Source organism: Lepidochelys kempii, chromosome 1 (genome assembly GCF_965140265.1).
Source record: "Lepidochelys kempii isolate rLepKem1 chromosome 1, rLepKem1.hap2, whole genome shotgun sequence".
Taxonomy (NCBI): Eukaryota; Metazoa; Chordata; order Testudines; family Cheloniidae; genus Lepidochelys; species Lepidochelys kempii.
The window spans coordinates 30,543,894-30,560,591 of record NC_133256.1 but is presented as its reverse complement, the minus strand read 5'-3'; positions in this window follow the sequence as shown (position 1 = coordinate 30,560,591).

Genomic DNA, 16,698 nt, shown 5'->3' with positions numbered 1-16,698 from the left:
CCACATCCTCTGTCACTAGGTTGCCTCCCTCATTCAGTAAGGGGCCCACAATTTCCTTGGCTTTCTTCTTGTTGCCAACATACCTGAAGAAACCCTTCTTGTTATTCTTAACATCTCTTGCTAGCTGCAGCTCCAGGTGCGATTTGGCCCTCCTGATTTCATTCCTACATGCCCGAGCAACATTTTTATACTCTTCCCTGGTCATTTGTCCAATCTTCCACTTCTTGTAAGCTTCTTTTTTATGTTTAAGATCCGCAAGGATTTCACTGTTAAGCCAAGCTGGTCGCCTGCCATATTTACTATTCTTTCGACACATCAGGATGGTTTGTCCCTGTAACCTCAATAGGGATTCTTTGAAATACAGCCAGCTCTCCTGGACTCCTTTCCTCCTCATGTTATTCCCCCAAGGGATCTTACCCATCCTTTCCCTGAGGGAGTCGAAGTCTGCTTTCCTGAAGTCCAGGGTCCGTATTCTGCTGCTTACCTTTCTTCCCTGTGTCAGGATCCTGAACTCGACCAACTCATGGGTCACTGCCTCCCAGATTCCCATCCACTTTTGCTTCCCCTACTAATTCTTCCCGGTTTGTGAGCAGCAGGTCAAGAAAAGATCTCCCCCTAGTTGGCTCCTCCAGCACTTGCACCAGGAAATTGTCCCCTACATTTTCCAAAAACTTCCTGGATTGTCTGTGCACCACTGTAGTTGCGAGTTGCCGGAAGAAAGCCTCATCCACCTCATCCCCCTGGTCCGGTGGTCTATAGCAGACTCCCACCACTACATCACTCTTGTTGCACACACTTCTAAACTTAATCCAGAGACACTCAGGTTTTTCTGCAGTTTCATACCAGAGCTCTGAGCAGTCAGACTGCTTCCTTACATACAGTTCTACTCCCCCACCTTTTCTGCCCTGCCTGTCCTTCCTGAACAGTTTATAACCATCCATGACAGTACTCCAGTCATGTGAGTTATCCCATCAAGTCTCTGTTATTCCAATAACCTCATAATTCCTTGCCTTCACCAGGACCTCCAGTTCTCCCCGCTTGTTTCCAAGGCTTTGTGCATTTGTATATAGGCACTTGAGATAACCTGCTGATCACCCCTCATTCTCAATATGAGGTAGGAGCCCTCCCCTCACAGACATTCCTGCCTGTGCTTCCTCCTGGTATGCTGCTTGCCCACTTACCTCAGGGCTTTGGTCTCCTTCCCCCGGTGAACCTAGTTTAAAGCCCTCCTCACTAGGTTAGCCAGCCTGCTTGCGAAGATGCTCTTCCCTCTCTTCGTTAAGTGGAGCCTGTCTCTGCCTAGCACTCCTACTTCTTGGAACACCATCCCATGGTCGAAGAATCCAAAGCCTTCTCTCCGACACCACCTGCATAGCCATTCATTGACTTCCACGATTCGACGATCCCTACCCCGGCCTTTTCCTGCCACGGGGAGGATGGACGAGAACACCACTTGCGCCTCAAACTCCTTTATCCTTCTTCCCAGAGCCACGTAGTCTGAAGTGATCTGCTCAAGGTCATTCTTGGCAGTATCATTGGTGCCCACGTGGAGAAGCAGGAAGGGGTAGCGATCCGAGGGCTTGATGAGTCTCGGCAGTCTCTCTGTCACATCGCGAATCTTAGCCTCCGGCAAGCAGCAGACTTCTCTGTTTTCCCGGTCAGGGCGGCAGATAGATGACTCAGTCCCCCAGAGGAGAGAGTCCCCGACCACCATCACTCGCCTTCTTCTCTTGGGAGTGGTGGCCGTGGAACCCCCAACCTCAGGACATCGCATCTCATGCCTTCCAACCAGCGGAACATAGAATCATAGGACTAGAAGGGACATTAAGAGGTCTTCTAGTCCAGTCCTCTACACTCAAGGCTGGATTGAGTATTATCTAGACCATAGAATATCAGAATTGGAATGGACCTCAGGAGGTCATCTAATCCAACCCCCTGCTCAAAGCAGGGCCAATCCTCAATTTTTGCCACAGCTCCCTAACTAGCCCCCTCAAGGATTGAGCTCACAACCATGGGTTTAGCAGGCCAATGCTCAAACTACTGAGCTATCCCTTCCCCAACCATCCCTGACAGGTGTTCATCAAACCTGCTCTTAAAAATCTCCCATGACAGAGATTCCACAACCTCGCTAGACAATTTATTCCAGTGCTTAACCACTCTGACAGTTAGGAAGTTTTTCCTAATGTCCAACCTAAGCTGCCATCACTGCAATTTAAGCCCATTGATTCTTTTCCTATCCTCAGAGGTTAACAAGAACAATTTTTCTCCCTTCTCCTTATAAGAACCTTATTTGTACTTGAAAATTATCATGTCCCCTCTCAGTCTTCTCTTTTCCAGACTAAACAAAGCCAATTTTTTCAACCTTCCTCATAAGTCATGTTTTCTAAATTTTTGTCACTCTTCTCCGGACTCTCTCCAATTTGTCCATATCTTTCCTGAAATGTGGCACTCAGAACCGGACACAATACTCCAGTTGAGGCCTAATCAGCATGAAGTAGAGTGGAAAAATTACTTCCTCTGTCTTGCTTACAACACTCCTGCTAATACATCCTGGAATGATATTTGCTCTTTTTGCAACCGTGTTACTGTTGACTCATATTTAGGTTGTGATCCACTATGACCCCCAGATCCCTTTCTGCAGTACTCCTTCCTAGGCAGGAAACTAGCTTTACTCTCATTCTATCATATCTTATGTTTCCAACAGATTTTAACGTTTATCACTTTGCTAAAGTCTCCCCTCCTTCCTTTGCTGTTACCTTTTCAACTCTGGGATACATGCTCAGTAAAATCAGGAGTAATATCCAATACAAATAAAACTGTAGCTGATAAAAAAAAAAAAACTCCAGCAAGGGATTGATGACAAATGGAAAAGAAAGTTAGCATTAATGCAAAAAATATAAAGTAAGAGAGCAAGTAAATATAAATGATCATGTGATCGGCAGGTGGCAAAGTTGATCATTAGCTGTAAGAAGACGTGGTTTATGCACAGCCACTTGCATCATTGGGTCTTTTCAGTACCTCTAATTTCTTTGTCACCTATTCTGGCATGATTGACCTTTTTGGTGTTTCTTTTTACGTCCTTGGAACATTTATTTCTGTGGCTGGTTCTCTAGCCTCCCTTGTTATCACTGAGGAGAAGGATTAATTTAATTTTTGTTCCTAGGTTTTATCACTTCTGTCACCTAATAATTCTTTGATGCTTTAGTACTGACTCTTCTTTTGAGCACTTCTCATTTATTTAGAACGATGTTTTACTCTTAGTAATCGTTTGCATTTGTTGTGCAATTGTCGTTACACCTAGTATTTTAACAGTTCTTATACTTCTGACAAACTGTCTTCATTTTTCACTATAAGCCTTCCCATTCTCCTCTATGCCTGGTGCTTTGTATCTCTAGTGAGCACCTTCTTTATCTTTGATTTTTCTTTCACACCTAGTCTTCATCCACGCTAATCTTTTTCTAATCCTTCTGTGCATTTCTTGCTAGGAAGAAGAATAAAATGACTCCTTAAGATGCCAAAATCCTTTCTGGAGATAAGATGTACATTGTGGTTGACACTACAAGAGCAGGAATAAAACACACACAGATGATTATGGCTTCAATTGATGACTGAAAACTTGATTGATAATGAAGACATAACTGTTAACATTCCCACTGATGTCACCCAGCAGCAAGCCTATCCACTGTGGTAATGCACAATTCTCAGATGCCATAAAGGCTATCATCCATAGCGGGGAGACCTCTCATAACCTCTTACCATTACCCAAGCTTTGGGATTTACCCTGAGAACAAAAATCTCATATTCTGCCCTTTCCTCCTGGGAAGAATTTGGGAGTTGAGGAGAGGAGGTCCCATTTGCGCTGGAGGTTGAAGCTCATTTGTAATCCTTACTACTGATCCCAACCTTCCTCACTCAAAGATCTGTGGTTAGGACTGGAAAAGTGAAAGGCCTCCACTAATGCACTGCTATGGCTCCGGAGTCCTGCCAAACAAAGCTGTGATAAAATTATGCACAGAGTAAAACATAACTAACTTGTAGTTTGGCTGTGAAACCCCTACAATTTTACTGCAATCTGACAAAATGCTATAGAAAGGTGTAAAAATCCATCTGCCCATATCAATGCTCAGCAGGAGAAAATCCCTTCTTCCACAGAAGGGAGAGCCAGCGTAGTTTGAAAACCATTGTAGTTTTTGCTATTGCACACCTGAAGTCAGTGGAAGTTTTATTGCTGATGAGCAGGATCTGTCCCCCAGGAACATTGCAAAAATCTTAACATTATAGAGACTGGGCATTCTTCAGTAGCACCAAAGAAACCACAACCAACCACTGTGGGGGAATGATAATAATACTAATAATTAATAAAATGCAATAGTACTAAGGAGAAAAATGGTGACATTTTAGCTGGCGGTTGCTGGAATGGCACTCCTGATCCCAGTAATTATACCCTATTGCCAAAATAGGAGAGGACGACTAATACAGCTGGTAGCCTTTCAGTTGGCAAGCCCCCTTAACTGGGTATGTGACTGAGGAGCAAGGGAGGCAGCGATCACCTTTAAGGGTCCTGGGGTGGCTCTTCACCTGCTGATCCCATGCAAGTCCCATCCTGATGTGTCAGAGTGGGCATTTGTGTTTGTATTTGTATATGCCAGTGGGTTTTGTGGGAGTAAATTAAATCATGTGTCTCCACAGGTGATAGTGCACAAGATGTACATGCAAGTGAGTCCACATGCAAAGTTGCATGTACTATTTGGAGGCTGCATTCTGAAAACTGGGCCCTTCAGAGATGTTCTCCACTGCTGCTTGCCCATATTAAAGATGGTCCCCCTTCTTACTGCTTCTTTCTTTTTTTGTATTTATTAGTATGGCTTTAAGAAAGTTGAAAAAATTCTAAGATAATCCCCAAAATAAACAAAAAATACCCCCCTTTGGTCAAGTGTTCTATTATTATTAGGGATGCCAATTAATCCCAGTTAACTCATGTGATTAACTCAAAAAAATTAATCACAAATAAAAAAATTAATCATGATTAATCACAGTTTTAACTGCACTGTTAAGCAATAGGATACCAGTTGAAATTTATTAAATATTTGTGCATGTTTTTCTACATTTTCAAATATATTGATTTCAATTACAACACAGAATACAAAGTGTACAGTGCTCACTTTATATTATTATTTTTTATTACAAATATTTTCACTCTAAAAATGATAAACAAAGAAATTGTATTTTTCGTTCACCTCATACAAGTACTGTAGTGCAATCTCTTTATCGTGAAAGTGCAACTTATAAATGTAGATTTTTTTTGTTATATAACTGCACTAAAAACCAAAACAATGTAAAATTTTAGAGCCTACAAGTCCACTCAGTCCTACTTCTTGTTCAGCCAATCGCTAAGACAAACAAGTTTGTTTACATTTACAGGAGATACTCCTGCCTGCTTCTTATTTACAATGTCACCTGAACGTGAGAACAGGCATTTGCATGGCACTTTTGTAACCAGCATTGCAAGGTATTTATGTGCCAGATATACTAAACATTCGTGCCTCTTCATGTTTCGGCCACCATTCCAGAGGACGTGCTTCCATGCTGATGATGGTCAATTTTAAAAACACAATGTTAATTAAATTTGTGACAGAATTCGTTGGGGGAGAGTTGAACTTCTCCTGCTCTGTTTTACACACATTCTGCCATATATTTCATGTTATAGCAGTCTCAGATGATGACCCAGCACATGTTGTTCATTTTAAGAACACTTCCACTGCAGATTTGACAAAACTCAAAGAAGGTACCAATGTGAGATTTCTAAACATAGCTACAGCACTTGACCAAAGGGTTAAGAATCTGAAGTGCCTTCCAAAATTTGAAAAGGATGAGGTGTGGAACATGCTTTCAGAAGTCTTAAAAGAGCAACACTCCGATGTGGAAACTACCAAACTTGATTCACCAAAAGAGAAAATCAACCTTCTGCTGGTGGCATCTGAGTCAGATGATGAAAATGAACATGCAACAGTCTGCACTGCTTGGGATCATTACTGAGCAGAATCCATGAGCAGCAGAGACACATGTCCTCTAGAATAGTGGTTGAAACATGAAGGGACATATGAATCTTTAGGGCATTTGGCACATAAATATCTTGTGATGCCGGCTATAACAGTGCCATGCAAATGCCTGTTCTTACTTTCAGATGACACTGTGAACATAAAATGACAGCATTATCTCCTACAAATGTAAACAAACTTGTTTGTCTGAGCGATTGGCTGAACAAGAAGTAGGACTGGGTGGACTTGTAGGCTCAACAGTTTTACATTGTTTTATTTTTGAATGCATGATTTTTTTCATGTCTACAATTGTAAATTCAATTTTTATGATAAAGAAATTGCACTACAGTAGTTGTAATGGGGAATTAAAAATAGTCTTGTTTTTTACTGTGCAAATATTTGTAATAAAAATAAATATAAACTGAGCACTGTACAGTTTGTATTCTGTGTTGTAATTGAAATCAATATATTTGAAAATATAGAGAACATCCTAAAATATTTAAATAAATGGTATTCTCTTATTGTTTAACTGCACAATTAATTGTGCGATTAATCACAAGTAATTTTTTATTGCATGATTAATCACAATTAATTTTTTTAATTGCTTGACAGCCCTAATTATTATGTATTTGTATCACAGTGGTGCCTAGAGGATCCACCTGTGATTAGAGCCCTATTGTTATAGGAACTGTACAAATGCATAGTAAGAAATTGTGCGTTCTTTGTGACACGGAGCATCTATGTGGACAAGTGACAAAGGGCAGCAGGGAAAACAGAGGCAAAGAGAAGGGAAGCTACTTGTGCAAGGTCAGCCAGAAATTCAGAACCCTGTCCAGTGCCATACCCACTGCACAACACTGCCTCTCTTGGGAGAAGATTTGAAGTATGATATGACAATATGGAGAGAAACAAGGAAATAGATTTATCCAGCTAGTTTGGTAGATCAAGAAAAGCAGAACTTGGTTTAGGCACCAACATCAGATAGTTTCTGTTTTACCTTTAGCAGTTGTACTCTCATTATTTGTCTGGCTAGATAATGAAAGAAGTGTTAATGGTACCAATTAAGAAGGGAGAACGTGATTTATTGCTCTTTGTTGCTTTCCAGGTCAGTAAAGATGCAACAGGAAAATACACATCCAGCAATCTAAAGACAATTTAAACTGAAAGGGTGCTTTGCAATTTAGGCATGTAATTAAAGGCTTTTAAAGTTTAATTAAAAAGTTAAAGCATCTATCTATTTCTGAAAAAAAAGTTCTTTTGTGATAGGGTCAATTACAATAATACAAAGCATCGTAAGATAAGTATACTATTTTCTTGTCTGAAGTTAGCATTTTTTTCATGCATAACAGCACAACACATAAAAATGTATTCAGAGAGATAGAAGCAAATTCTATTAAATACAATGTGAAAAATGAGTTCTCAGTGTATATTTCTTCTTCTCTATCTTTTCCAAGAAGCTTCAAAAAAAAAAAGTCTTGTAGAACAGAGAGGAAAAACTAAGACAGTTTCCTAATATTCTTTAAATAGTCGTAATAGCAATATTTTGCAGTTATATAGTGGAAATAAATAATAAGACAAATATCTCCAAAAATATTAGGGAAATATCCTTATTATTTAATTGCCCATTTTTGTGAGGTTGGACATTTTTGATTAAATTAATGAGTTGGATTTTAAACTCAGGACTAGCTCTTCTGCTCCTACCTCTCAAAATGCTACCTACCTCTCTTCTGCTCCTACCTCTTTTTGGGGGCGCAAATTTTCAAAAGTGCTCAGAGCACTCACAATAGGGGCCAGAATTTCAATAGAGCCTAAATGAACTGGCCAGATTTTCAAAAGTGCGAAGAATCCAGTAGGCTTGTTTGAGAACAAGTGGAGCAGGCCAGTGCTGAGCACTTTTGTAAAACTGGCAACTTATTTAGATGCCTAAATGGGAGCTACAGTGTGCTGAGATCTTTTAAAAGTCTGGCCTTCTGTGTATCTGCAAGGGATTCTTCATTTGCATAAATACCCCTTCATTAGAGTATCTCACAAGTTTCAAGTCTCATCCTTCAGATCTGGTTTACAATTCTCAGCTGTACAAGGTTTTAATGACTCCTCTCTGTTCACTTTCTGCCTGTGATTACCATCAAAATTTATAGCCTTTTATCAGCTCCTTACAGTGAAATACCCCAGTGAAATACAGTGAAATACCCCAAAGACTTCTGTTAAGATAAATATCCTCAAAGACCATTTATTTACTCTCTTTTCATTAATCTGACTTTCCATTGGCCTCTTCTTGACAAGACTTTGACCTTGTTGTAGGCTTGGCATCCTCCTTGACCATTTTCTTCCTTCCCCTTCCCACATCTTCTTTGTCTGCAAATCAGTTTACTATCCTCTTTGCACCATTGCCCAAGTACAGTAAGGCCTATTGCTAGCTCTGAAACCGTAACCCACTTTTTATTATACTACAGCAGTTAATTTTTTTAGGTTCTGAGAAATGAAAAGCTGCAGTAGGAACAACAAAGGGATTTGTTGTGATTAGATGCTGTAGTGATAGGAGCTATAAAAAAATTTAAAATAGATAAACAGATAGATTTGGGTTTCTGCACATGTGCAGAGAACTGAGTGCAGATCTCCTGGTTACTCAACATCGGCCAAATATGCCAATGCCTTAGATCCAACTCTGCTCAAATCCTCATTCATGCCTCTATCTCTTCTGACCTTGACTACTGCAACTGTTCACTCTGTACCTTCCATCAGGATTCAGTGTCTACCAATGTCTTTTAAGTCCATGTTTTTTTGTGTCCAGCAGAGTTATAAATTTAAGCTCCCAGGCTTGTCTGTTTGAAAGTGTTGCACAGGTTTCCTTTAGGGACAAGGACTGAGAGGTCAGATATGGAGTGATCTCTTTGTGAAAATGTTTGCCCAGGGGATGGTAGGGTGTTTTTGTCGTTAATATTTTGCTGTGTGTGTTCATTCGAGAGAATAGCGAATGTCTGTTTTCAGCCACATAGTTGTTGGGACATTTGGTGCACTGGATGAGGTACAGCACATTTTGTGATAGGCATGTGTAGGACCCCTAGATCTAAAAAGGTGTGCTCTGGGAAGTATGGATCATGGTAGCAGTGGAGATATGTCTGCAGGTTTTGCATCTGTTTTTCTAGTCAGGACTAACACCGCTACAACAACACTGTAAACAATGGTGTTGTTAAGGACAATATCAGAATGCATACCTACAAGGCAGGGGGCAAATTAAGGTTTCACAGGCAACCTTAATTCTGGCATATTCTAACTTTTGAGTGCTTGAGTTGGCAACTTTTATAATGCACTTCTGAATCTCAAAGTAGAGAAATGTCAAATGAACTGCTTTAATAGTGGATAAGTCTACTTGTTAAAGAATTCTTGCTTTATATTTCAGAAGAATGATAATCCTGAATTATTAGTGACATAGAAGGGAAACAAATAATACAAACAATAGGTTTTATTACCGAAGACATAGAAATCTACATATATAATTTAGATTATGAAATTTCATAGATAGGTCTGCAGAATATATATTGCATATGCTGTAAAAGTAGCTTTCTTATGTCTGAGTATGTGTAAAAATATCAGAAAAGGTATTCTGTCTATGTGATATAAGAAGGGAACAGGATTAATATAACAGTTCAAGACTATACACATTTCACAGAATTTAGAAACATGAACAATATTAAGTGAATCACCTAAGTAATTTCATTTATTTTCAAATCAGGATTAAAATGCTGGTTTCAAATATTCTTCTTCACTATAAAGTCTGCTACTAAATGACTGGTGCTATGTTTTATTCTTTCCTATTCCTTGCTTCTTTGCCTTTTTCATGTAGCCTAATTATATTCATGGACCTTTGTCACATTATTCATCTAGAGGGCCCTGATTATGCATTACACATCAACATTCATCACTCACAAAGCCCAAGATAAGCACTGTACTCAAAGGTGAGACAATATGATAAAAAATCCTAAAACTCTAAAAACATGGATGAATTAAAATGAGGGTTTACATAGTGGATAATAATGTATTCAATACCAAGGCAGACTTTGGTTGTGTGCTGATGTGTAGTTCAAGAGTCATTTTACATAAATAGTGTTTATGGCAGAGGCGATAACAAAATGCATGTTACAGATTATTGATATGTAAGTACTTGATATGAACCTCTCCATTGGAAGAGTTAATCACTGAGAGCCTTACTCAAGGGCTTTCATAAGGGCTAGCTAGAGCAAATGTATCTGGGCAATTGTTAAGGGAATTCTATGGATTAAGCACTCTCTTTTCTCTGTATGGTGATTCACAGGTAATCCAGCTCTGGTATAGATTAGTTAAAGTCAAACTCATAAGAGGAGTTGCTTCATGTTGCTGAGCAGCTGAACTAAAGGGAGGGGTTAAGAGGAGGTAATGCTCAGCTCCAACTCCACTAATCCATGTTCTGTATTGAAAACAAAGAGGGAAGGCCTGGATGAACAAGAGGAGTTGGATGTTTAAATTCCTGTGTCTGGCGCCTAAATTCCAGTTTTGGGAGCACTGCAATCCACACAATGTCTACTGAACTCTATCAGTGCCTAAATTCACTTGGCTATCTACTACTCCAGCTTACGCCCCAGAGCGATTCACAAAATGGGGGGAAATAGGCTTTCGACCACCAAAGTCACATATGGGATCTAATCTAGTACGAGGACTCAGAAGCTGCCTTTGAGATCAGGTCCATTTCAAAATACAGTCGGAGGAGGAGGGTGATGCCAACCTTATAACTTTTAGCCATGGGCGGCAGGTATAATAGGTCAGTGGAGTCTAAGCCTCCCCTAACCCAAGCCATAGCTCCACCCACGCTCTTCCCTGAGGCCCTTCTCTCACTCCCCCTCTCCTCCTAAGCCAGCGGGGGCTCAGCTCTAGTCAGCCCAACCATGTTCTCTCATGCAAAAAAAAGAGCTTTCTCCTCTCTCCGCTCGATAGGAACTCTCTCTGCCTTTCCCCTGCAAACAGGTAGGCAGGATCTGGTTACAAAAACTCCATCATAGAACCACTATGTCCCCACTTTGCTACTGAGTACAGTTGGTCAGCCTCCCTTCAGAGGCTCTTTCTTCAGACACTTTCTTACGAGGGCTACACATCTTTTATTATAGCAGCAATGTAATGCAGTTGGCACACTTCACTTAGCTGAAACTCAGTGAATAACATGCCTTGGCCTCTGCTGGGTACCAGAATTGTGGCTACTGCTCTGTGGCCTTAACTCTACAATCAATCATCTGAGGCAACTCAGACTAAAAAGCTAGGGAATAAAACCTGGAACAAATCCTTTTTTCTGTTGGGGGTGGGGAGGGAAGAAATTTTCAGAAGGGGCACTGCCCCCTCATACCTCTTAGCTACAGGCCTAATTCCACTGTGGATCAATACTTAATAGTCAGTGGGCCAGAAAGAGAGAGACAGAGTGTGAGAAAGACTTTGTAATCCGGTGGTTTAGGAGAGCCTGTGTCCAGTCCCCCCTGCTCCAACCATTCTTTCGTTATTTATCCACAGTGGAACAACTTCAACAGGAGAGATGGAGGGAGCACACTCTGAATTGCTCAAAAGATTCATAATGTCTTTTTTTCACAGTGACTTATTGTGAGAACAAATGTGCATTAGCATGCTGTGTTTCTGATTGCACACTCTGCTCACCTTGCTAAATCACAACGTGTACCCTAGGGTAACAACAATAATACTATTCCAACACTATCGCTGATTCTCCATGAGCGCAATTAGCCACCTAGTGCACAGCTGAGCTATCAAATTACAGATCCACATGACTGTTACATAATAAGGTGTCTTATATACTGGTGCAGCCTTTGTTTGGGTTAACAAGGAGTATGCAGTCTTCTCAGCAATTAGGTCACACAATGATGCGAGGCCATATGAAACGAACAGTAAGTGTAGGTGGTTAGATCAAGTGTTGGAACAATACAAAGGGAGAATATTAACCATCTCACAAATCATGGAAATAATGGGGAAATTTGTGAGAAGATCCAGACGTGTATTAAATCCACATTGTAGGGAATCAGGCTTCACAATGTAACTTTGAAAGGTATCTTTGGGGCTCCCTTTGTACCATACATAGGTACAACACCCTTCCCTTTTCATAGTCTCAGATTGCTCTCCTTTTTTTTCCTTACTGTTTTAAATGATTGCAAATACCTCTTTTCTCTGTCATCATCCATTACTCTATTATTTTTATTTCTATTGCAGTAGTGCCTAAAGACCCAAGCAAGCTTTAGAACCCCATTGTACTATGTTCTGTGCACACAAATAAGGAAGACATTCCCTGCCTCGGCACTTGCGTGAAACCTTGTTAAAGTCAATGGGACTTTGCACGGATGCAAGGGGTCTGCTTTCATGGATGAATCGATGCCTGAAAGATGACAGTGGTTTTGGCAAAGGGCAGGATTATAGATGCAAACTGAGTGAAGGACTGTTATTGTTGTTATACTGTCATTTCTTCTCATCCTCTGCCACAGTGCACTCTCCTTTTCTCTGCATGCAATTTATTTCTTCCTAACCTGTGGTATCTGACAAACTAACTTCTGCTGTGATACCTCCTCAAATGACTAAGGTGAAGGGCAGGTGGGACAGGCAGCTGAGGAGCTTTTGGGTAATATTCGGCCCAATACTGAACTGGATATTTTGTGTGGTGCTCTGTGCTCCTAGATTTTCGGCTCTTCAGGGAACAGGGACCGTGTAGACCACTGTGTTTGTACAGATCCTAGAATGAAGCCCTGTTTCTGATTGGTGGATTGGGACATACATATATCATAATTAAATCATCTTGAGTCTATTGATCTTTTCTAAAATTCCATTTTTCTTTTCACATTTTTCTAGAATAAACTCTGCCTCCTCCTTCCTTTTTTAACATTCTCATTGAATTTGATACTAATGAAAATAGGCTTTCGGCGGGTGTAGATAGCCATCTGTAGTGGTGGTCAAGATGAAAGTTTTGTTTATATTGTACTGCTCACTGTGGAATCTGTGTGCATGATGCTAATACATTTGTCTATAGTATCTGTACTATTGGTATCCACTCAGACCTCAATTCAGGAAAGCATCACTATGCAGGAAAGCACTAAAGCCTGTACTTAACTTTAAGTGTAAATAGCTCAATCTATTTTGTTTATCCTAGAGAACGTTAATATGTGACTTTATCACAGTCTTTAAATAACTATGTGTGCTGAAGATTTCTGATAGTACAGAGCTCTGTAATCTAGCAGCCAAAGACATAACAAGATCCAGTGTTTGGAAGCTGAAGGTAGATAAATTCTGACTAGAAAGAAAGTAGAAATTTTAACAGGTGGTAATTCATCACTGAAACATATTACCTAGTGATGTGATGGATTCTCTGTCACTTGAAGTCTTTAAATCAAGACTGGCTGTCTTTCTAAAATAGATACTCTCGGTCCAGAAGTAATGGGCTTGAGGCAGGAATCATTTGGTGAAATTTTATGGCCTGTGTTATGCAGGAGGTCAGACTAGATGATCATAATGGTCCCGTTTGTCCTTAAAAATCTATGAATCTAAGTCCCATTGAAGACAATGGGATTCAAACATGTGTTGGAGGGTGTCATAACCATTAGGGTAGCCTAAAATTCCTCCTTACCTGTAAGGGGTTAAAAAGCTCAGATAACCTGGTTGGCACCTGACCAAGCGAACCAATGGGGACAAAAGAGACTTTCGAATCTGGGGGTGGGGGGTGGTTTGTTTTGGTTTCTTTGTTTCTGTGGTTGTTCTCTCTTGGGACTGAGAGAGGCCAGACAGAAATCCATCTTCTCCAAACCATCCTAATCTAAGTCTCCAATATTGCAACCAGTATAGGTAAGCCAGGCAAGGCGGATTAGTTTATCTTTTGTTTTATGTGAATTTTCCCTGTGTTAAGAGTGAGGTTTATTCCTGTTTTCTGTAACTTTAAGGTTTTGCCCAGAGGGGAATCCTCTGTGTTTTGAATCTGAATACCTTGTAAAGTATTTTCCATCCTGATTTTACAGAGATGATTTTTATCTTTCTTTTTCTTTAACTAAAATCCTTGTTTTAAGAACCTGACTGATTTTTCCCTTGTTCCAAGACTCAGCGGTTTGGGTCTTTGATCATTTTGCAACCAATTGGTTAGGATATTATTCTCAAGCCTCCCCAGGAAAGGGGGTGTGTCGGACTTGGGGGGAAACCAGCCACAGCTCACTTCATCGGATGCATTCAGTGGAAAATACAGTGGGGAGATTTATATACTTTTCATGTTCTCTGTGTATATAAATCTCCTCACTGTATTTTCCACTGAATGTATCCGATGAAGTGAGCTGTAGCTCACGAAAGCTTATGCTCAAATAAATTTGTTAGTCTCCAAGGTGCCACAAGTCCTCCTTTTCTTTTATTTAATTTAGAGGCATCCATTAGGGTGTAGTGTCTGGAGAAGGTATGTGTAGAGGACCATGTAGCAGCTCTGCAGATCTCAGATATGGGGACATTTTAAAGTAGTGTCAGAGATGTAGACTGTGACCTCATAGAATGAGCTGACACACCAGGAAGAGATGAAATGCTGGCGGCACCTTAACAAGTAAGAGTACATCTGGAGATCCATTCTGACGGTCTCTGGGTAGAAACACCAGACCCTTTAGATCTGTCTGCAAATGAAGCAAACAGGAGATTTCCTAAATGATTTAGTCCTATCTAGGTACAGAGCCAGTGCCCTCTGGACATCTCGAGTGTGGAAAGCAGTCTCCAAAATGAGTGAAAGAAAGAAAATTAGTAGATAAATAGTCTGATTCAGAGGAAACTCATTCAATACTTCAGGAAGGATTATGGGATGTGGCCATAAGGAAACCTTATCCTTGTAGCATACTGTAACAGGAAGGTCTGCCATTAAGGCCCCAATTTCACCCACTCATTTAGTGGCTGATATAATAGCCACTAAAAGGCTGTCTTCATAAATAAGTTTAATAATGAACAGGTTCTAAGAACCAATTTTCTAAGAAGCAGAGTAGGGGCTTTCATCTGTGGAAAAATGTTTCCCAGTCCTTTCGTGAGCCTTAAAGCTGTAGGATGAGCAAACAGAAAGAACACCTCAGTTGTGGAATGAAAAGCTGTAAAGCAGCTAAATGGCCCTTGAGAGAACTAATTGACAGCCCTGTTTTCTTTAAATACAACAGCTTCTCCAGAACCAGCAGAAGAGGAGCAGATTCAGGAACAACTTTCTAGAGGTCACATCAATGATGAAATCTTTTCCATTTTGAAGGTAATTTTTTTTCTGGTAGACTCTTTTCTATTACCTGGTAATATCTGCTGTATCTCAGCAGAACAGGCTGACTCTAATTCAATTAACCATTGCTGAACTATGTAATGAGGGAGCAAGTTCTCAGACTTGGAGGCAGCAGTCCACTGGTGTCCTGTGAGACGGGTTGAGGAATGATTGGAAGATTTATCACTGGACAGACACCTAGGTGAAGCAGGTGAGAAAACCATGTCTGCCTCAACCAGGTTGGGGCCATTAGGATAACTTTAGCTTTGTCCTGTCTGATCTCATTAACAACCTTGAGAATAAGAAGCACCAGGGGAAATGCATAAACCAGATTCTTCATCCAAGGGAGGAGGAAGGTATCCCCCAACGAACTGGGGCCTAAGCCCCCCCTTGCACACAACAGGTGGCATTTTCTGTCGGAAGCTGTGACAAAGAGCTCCACTTCTGTGAACAAAATATGTCAGTAAGAACCTGAGAGTCCAACTTTTATTTGTATTCCTGAGGAAAACAGCTGCTGAGAGCACCAGCTGTGATTTTTGCCTGCCATGGAGATACTTTTCTGAAATTCTTATGTGATGCTTTATATACCAGTTCCATAACTTTATTGCTTTGGTGCAGGGAGAGGGGGATTTTGCTCTCCCCCCCATTAGTTCATAGAATAGAATCATAGAATATCAGGGCTGGAAGGGACCTCAGGAGGTCATCTAGTCCAACCCCCTGCTCAAAGCAGGACCAATCCCCAACTAAATCATCCCAGCCAGGGCTTTGTCAAACTTGACCTTAAAAATATCTAAGGAAGGAGATTCCACCACCTCCCTAGGTAACGCATTCCAGTGTTTCGCCGCCCTCCTAGTGAAAAAGTTTTTCCTAATATCCAACCTAGACCTCCCCCATTGCAACTTGAGACCATTACTCCTTGTTCTGTAATCAGCTACCACTGAGAACAGTCTAGATCCATCATTTTGATGGAAAACAGCCAGGCCACATTGTCTGTCATGACTCTTATAGACATGTCTTTGATGAAAGGCATAAAATGAAGGCAGGAATTTCTGACTACCCTGAGCTTCACCAGGCTGATATGGAGGTGACCAGCTACCCTGTTTCTGGGGTGACTATCTGCCCTGTACTGTACAATTTGTGCTGTGATTCTTTGACTTCCTCAGGAGGCATCTGTAGGCAGTTGGCCATCTGTTTGACAAGTTCTTAGAATTACTGAAAATTGTCAGAAGGAATCAGAGGCATCACCAGCTCATCAGTTGGTGAGGACGAGATGGTGGTCTGAGGGATAGCTTCTTTGTCTGCCCTAGCCTCCTGATCCTCAAATGTATACTCCTGTTGAACACTGTGTCAGGAAAGAGAAGCTGCTGTCTATCTGATGGGAGGGGGTCAGGG